At 24.9% G+C, this 7,500-nt stretch overlaps 1 protein-coding gene across 5 annotated transcripts in view; it reads left to right on the forward strand.

Moving 5' to 3' along the window:
* Window positions 1-7,500, forward strand: part of LOC106873828 (uncharacterized) — a 147,744-nt gene that overhangs the window by 133,989 nt on the left and 6,255 nt on the right. The gene's annotated exons all lie outside the window — the stretch shown is intronic.

The raw sequence follows: 7,500 nt of genomic DNA on the forward strand, positions 1-7,500 counted from the left end.
ATATATTTATATATATATATATACATGTATATATATATGAGTGTATATACATATATATTTTTCTCTTTTATTTCTTTCAGTCATTCAATTGCGGCTATGCTGGAGCACCGCCTTTAGTCCTAATAACTCGATCTCAGGACTTATTCTTTGTTACCCTATTTTATCAGGCTCTTTTGCCAAACTGCTAACTTACGGTGACGTAAACACACCAACGTCGGTTGTCAAGCGATGGTGGAGGGACAAGCACATACACACACACACACACACACACACACACAATATATATATATATATATATATATATATATATATATATGACGGGCTTCTTTCAGTTTCCGTCAAGCAAATCCACTCACAAGGCTTTGGTTGGCCCGAGGCTATAGTATAATACACTTGCAGTGGGACTGAACCCAGAACTACGTGGTTGGTAAGGAAGTTACTTACCCCACACCCACTCCTGCGCCTATGGCAATAATTACAGCTTGAATTCTACGAGGTATGGACTCGTACAAAGTTTGAATTGATTCCAAATGAATTTTGTCCATTCTTCAGCTAAAACAGTCCCTACTTCTTGTAGTGATGATGGTGGAGGATATCGACTCCTTACTTGTTTTTCTAAAATGCACCATAAATGTTCAATGATATTGAGATCTGGGGAGTGTGTTGGCCAGATAAGATGTTCAACTTCACTAGAATGTTCCTCGTGCCATTCAGTAACAACTTTAGCTGTACGAATTGGTGCATTATCATTCTGAAAGATTGCGTTTCCCTCCGAAACAGTTCTGCAACCATAGATACGATGAATTTGATCAGATAAAATGCTTAAATAGTCTTGACTTAATTCTGCCATGAAGGGAAATCATAGGGCCGGCGGATTTCCAAGATATAGCCCCACCCCACCCCCCACCCTAGAACCTCACAGATCCTCCTCCATGTTTAACAGTTGGAAGAAGGCAGTCTGGGTCAAATGCTTCTTTTGGCTATCTTCACACGTATACTCGGTCGGTGGTCGGAAATAAGGTAAAGGATGACTCGTCTGAGAAAATAACATTCTTCCACTATTCTAAGAACCAATTCTGCAGGTTTTTTAGTCCACTCTAAACGCTTTCCTACGTTTGTTTTTGAAAGAAGTGGTTTTCTGGTTGCAGCCACCGCGTGAAATTCGGCTTTGTGCAGCTCCCGGCGAACAGATTTTGTGAAAATTGTGTTCTTGATGTGGTCATTAAGCTCTGCAGTAGTTTTGGAAGCTGTAATTTTGTGATCCTTTCTAATAATTCGCGTAAGAGTCCGACGGTCCCTATCTGAATGTTTTGGTTTTCTTCTGGAGTTTTGTTTCAACGAGGCGGTCTTGTTCCTTCTTTCTTGAAGGCTGTCATTACTTTCGAAACAGTACTGCTTGTGACACCAAATATTTCGGTTGTTTTCTTTACGCTAGCGACCTCTTTGACTATCCGATAAATCTGTCATTTTAATGAATTTTAATTTCCTTTTCCTGGTGATATCTGAAAAGAAACAACGATTTTAGCAAAACATATTAAGCAAGACTAATAATAAACAATAAAAAAAAACATAGAAATAAACAAGCTTTTGGCGGGTTTATAGATATTTCAAAATTATGATGCTATGATGCTAGGTGTTACAATTATTTTGTCCAACCCCTGTATATACAATATAAGATATTTTATATATATATATACACACACACACGAGTGTACTACAAGAGTACTTGCATCGCCTATATATATATATATATATATATATATATATATATATATAGTTTTAGGGAAAATAACCAATTTTCAAGAACTCATCGATGAAAATCCACTATCACATATAGAAAAATTAATAATTAAAAGCACAATAAATGAGTATAATATAAAGTAAAGTAAATATCATAAGATAAATATAATAAAAAGATTACACGTGTTTCATAAATTGATTTTTATAAATTGATTTTAATTGAGTTTTTTACCTGTAATTTTGGATTTTGTCCCTAATAATATTATTATTTTCTAATTTATAATTAACGTTAGTTGTTTGTATTTAACTTTCAATTTTTCGTTGATTATGGAATTTACAGGTAGGATTGAGCCACTGTTTTGGAATTCATCTTTGAAGGATATCCCCATACCATCTAGAAAGGAATATATTTTGAAACTTATTAATAATATTAAAGAATTTATTACTAGAATGAAATGGAAAGCTTATTTTAATAATATTCATAATATTACTAATGTTCATGATGTAGATAATTTAAATTACATTAATTCTAAATTTAAATCCAGAAAAGAACCACCGTATAATAGGGATTTACAAATTTTAGAGGATAGTATTTGGAAAGTAGTGAAAAATATTAAATTTCATAAATATCCAAATAGACATAATGATTATTTAAGAAATTTAGCCATTAAAATTAAACAATTTAGAAATATGGATGGTATTATTGTACAATCTGATAAAACTAGGAACTTATATAAACTAGATGTAAAACTATATGATTATTTATTAGAGAAAGAAATTAATAAGAAATATAAGATAGTTCCAGAAAATACTTTAAATTTGATTAATAAGGCCTCTAAATTAATAATGTTTAAATACGAACTTGATAGTAAGACAGAACCTTATGTACCGATGCACCCTAGAATTACTTTAAAAGACCATAAAGATAATTTTTATTCTGACCCTAAAGTTAGGCTTATTTGTCCTTGTAAGTCAGATCTAGGTAAATTAAGTAAAATAATTTTAGATAAATATATTAACAAATTAAATGGAATTAATTATCTTAAGTTATGGAATTCCACAGTAGATACTTTAAATTGGTTTAATAGTATTAATGATAAATATAGGTATAAATTTATTCAAATTGATATTGACAATTATTATTCTTCTATAAATGAAATTGTACTAAATAAGGCCCTAATTTTTGCTATGAAGAAAGTAGGTATGACTAACGATGAAGTAAAAGTAGTTAAAATGGCTAGAAAATCATTGATTAAATATGATAATAAATTGTGGGCTAGAAAAGATACCAGAGATTATTTTGATATACCAATGGGGGCGCCTGATTCAGCACAGGTAACTGATTTAGTAGGTATATATTTATTATCTGAACTTGAACTTGAAAACTTAAAATTGGAGGGTGGTTTATATAGGGATGACCTTTTATTACTTACTAAAAATTGCACTAATAGACAACTAGAATTATATAAGAAGAGAATATATAGTTTTTTTAAAAGAAATGGTTTAAAGATTACTATTTATAATGAGTATTATAACGTTAATTATTTAGATGCTAATTTTAATTTATCTACTGGTAATACCCAACCTTACCATAAGATTAATGAAAATATTAAATACATTCATGCTAAAAGCAATCACCCACCCTCAGTTAAAAAATCCTTAACTTTTACTATAGGTAAGAGAATATCTTTACTATCTTCTAATATAGAGATTTTTGAAAAACATGCACCTTATTATAATAAAGCCCTGCAAGAAGCGGGATATACTAATAATATAACATTTTTTAATAATCCGAATTATTTTTATAATAGTAGTAATAATAATTATAATAATAATGACCTTTTTAATAAACATAACTTTTATACTCATGATAATGTCTTCTTAGGTAATAATAAGAATAATAAGAATAATTGGTATTATAATAAATTACCTAAACATAAACTTAATTTTAATGGTAACAATTTTAAATATTTTAATTTTTTTAATGATAATAATAAATTTAATAATACAAATAATAAATTCAATAATATCTATAATAAGAACAAACTCTGGTTAATTATTCCATACGGTGTTCAAGTTAAAACTAACATTATTAATGAAGTTTTTAAAGTTATTGATTTATTCCTTAAAGATAATAAAAAAATATCATTATATTTTTTGTAAAAATAATTTTGGTGTAGGTTATTCCACTACTAATAATGTTGCTAATATTATCTCTTCTTTTAATAAATTTAAGTTAAATAATTACTACAAATTTAAATTTAATAATTATTCTAATATTAATTTTAATAGTAATAATGTTGACCAGAATACAATTAATTGTACATGTTTAGATAAAACTAAATGTAATTTTAATAATAAATGTAATTTGAAAGATGTAGTGTATAAATGTATAGTGAAATTATTGAATGAAAATAAACATTATGGTTATAATTTAAATAAGATTTATATAGGTTCGACTTCTAATAAAATTAAATTAAGAGTAGCTCAACATATGCACTCATTTAAGAATAGAAATTTAATTAATTCTACTGGCCTCAGTAAATATATTTGGGAACTTAAAGCTAAAAATATTAAATATATTTTAAAATGGGAGATAGTTTGTAAAGCTAAATCCTATCATATAGGTAATAACTTTTGTAATTTATGTAATAATGAATTTAAAGAGATATTATTTCATAAGGATAATAATTTACTTAATTCTTTTGATGAACGAAAAATAAAATGTAGACATAAACTACTTTATTTATATAAAAACTTTAGCTAATAATTTTTTATTTATTTTGTTTATATGGGTATGTGTATATGCATGTACATGTATATATTGAGGGTGTGTGTTTTAGTCTATATGCATTAGTATGTATGTATATTTTTAGGTGTATGTATATATGTTTACGTATGTATTTATATAGGTTTAAGTGTATATATATGTGGGTTTTTTTTCTTTTTTTTAATATATGTTTGTGTATATTGAGTGTATATTTGTATTTACATGTATGTATAAAGATATATATTTGTGAGTATAGATGTATATTTATATATATTATGCGTGTGAGTGAGTGCGTGAGTGTAGTTTTGTTTTAGAATATTCCTTATTTATATATTTATTTGAGTGAATTTTTATTTGTGTGTATATTTTGTATATTTTTTATATATATAGTTATGAGTATTTTTGTGTATATGTATATGTCTATCTATGTGTATATATATGTATATATATGGGTATAAGTATATATGTGAGTGTGTGTAATTTGTCTATATAAATTAGTAGGTGTATATATTTATGGGTGTATATATATATATATTTATGTATGTGTGTATATATATATGTATATATATGTATATATGTATATGTATATATGTATATGTATATGCATGTTTTTTCTGTATATATATGTGTATTTTTATGTGTATGTATATATGTCTGTATATGTGTATCTATATAATATGTATATTTGAGAGCATGGGAGGATGAGTGTGTATTTATATATATTATTCTTTATTTTTATATGTGTGTATGAGTCTATTTGTTTTTATATGTATATTTTGGTAGGTACATGTGTGTATGTGTAGATATATATTTATGTATATATATATATTTATGGTAGTATGTATGTTTTGGTCTATATGTGTTATATGTATTTATATATATGTGTGTATTTATGTATATATGTGTATGTATGTTTTTATTTATGTATATGCTTTTATTAGTGTTTATGTGTATATATGTGTGTATGTTGTGTGTATATACGTATATTATTTTGTATATTCGTATGTATATTTGTATATGCATGTAAGTGTATATATATATATATGTGTGTATGTATGTATATGTGTGTGTATGTATGTATGTATGTATGTATATATATATATATATGTATATATGTATATATATATATATATATATATATATATATATATATATATATATATATATGTATGTATATGTGTATGTATGTATGTATGTATATATGTATGTATGTATTAGGGTGTGTGTTGGGGTATCTATTTAATTATTCTAGTAGCTATATTTTGTTTTTATTGGTAGGTTAATATTTTAGTAAGTTTAAGGTTTTATATTACAATGACACTACGATTTTGATAAGACTAAATCAATAGTAGTATTTTAGTTTATTTCATAATATTATTTAATTTACGACTATTAATATTTTTATTTATTTATTATATATTAGAATTTAATATTTATTAATATGTTTTATAAGATAACTATAGTTTTTTGTTCTTTTTATGTTGTTAGTTATATAAATTTTAAATTGTTCATTCATTTATTTAAGTATTATTATTTCATTCATGCTTTCGTATTCTATTCTCTATTTTAACGTTCTTTTTTAACGTAGTATTTTCGCGCGAACTCTTGCTTAAAACGCTATAGCTATTAGATAACGTCTTAGTTTTCAGTTTGAATTACGGAAAAATTTGGATAAGTACTGTTTTCACTTTGCTAAAGATTTTCTACTATTTGAAAATAATATGTATTCTTGTTTTTATACTATTCATTTGGTTCTTTATAGATTATTTTAATAGATAACTTATTTAACACTATATTATTTAGAAGTTATAGTTTCATTTCAACATAATATTAGAACTTCGATTGGAATAGTGTTGATATATTTTCGATTATTTTTGATTAATATTATTTTATTAATTATTAATCTTTATAGTTTATAATATCGTTAAAGTTTTTTTTTAAATCAAAACTTTGTATATATATATAAAGTTTAACCTTTTATTCTTAATAATTTTTTCTTTCCTAATTTTTTCATTCATAATTTTTTCCATTCATAATTTTTTCATTCATATTTTTTATTATTACGTTTGTAGAAATAAATAATCTTGTATTTTTCTATTATTCAATTGATCTTTAATCATAATTAAATAAACGTCTTTAGCTTTAAATAGTATAGCTTTAACTATTACACCGGTTAAATATGTACTAATTTTATCTTCATTATTATTTTAAACTTAAATTTCGTTCAACTTGTATTTAAAACAATGATAATTTAAAACAATGATAATTTAGGTAAGATGTTTTTTGTATATAATATACATGTTATTATTATGGATGAAGGGATGATTATTGAATGGTTATTATTTTGATATTATGATATTTTTTTAATAATTTTTCTATCTTTATATAATAAGTATTTCATATTAATTCATTTGGTACTTATTGTTGGTTGAGATATATATCTAATTATTGTTCTACTTACGATCTGACGAGTAGCTATATTTTTGAATAGAACTTATTTTCGATAATTTCAATTGATTTTAATCGATTTAAATTTCTTTTCTATTTGAAAATTGGTTATGAAACACGTGTAATCTTTTTATTATATTTATCTTATGATATTTACTTTACTTTATATTATACTCATTTATTGTGCTTTTAATTATTAATTTTTCTATATGTGATAGTGGATTTTCATCGATGAGTTCTTGAAAATTGGTTATTTTCCCTAAAACTATATATATTTTATATATACTTTATCTATAAGGCTCAATTTAATTTTAATTTTTTATAAATTGATTTTAATTGAGTTTTTTACCTGTAATTTTGGATTTTGTCCCTAATAATATTATTATTATATATATATATATATATATATATATATATATATTTATATATATACCGAAGATATAGAGGATTGCCTTGAAATGTTTTTCTATGTGTTTCTCTCTCTCACTCTTTCTCTCTCTCTCTCTCTCTCTCTCTCTCTCTCTCTCTCTCTCTCTCTCTCT

This window comes from Octopus bimaculoides, chromosome 5 (genome assembly GCF_046866305.1).
Source record: "Octopus bimaculoides isolate indiv1 chromosome 5, ASM4686630v1, whole genome shotgun sequence".
Lineage (NCBI taxonomy): Eukaryota > Metazoa > Mollusca > Cephalopoda > Octopoda > Octopodidae > Octopus > Octopus bimaculoides.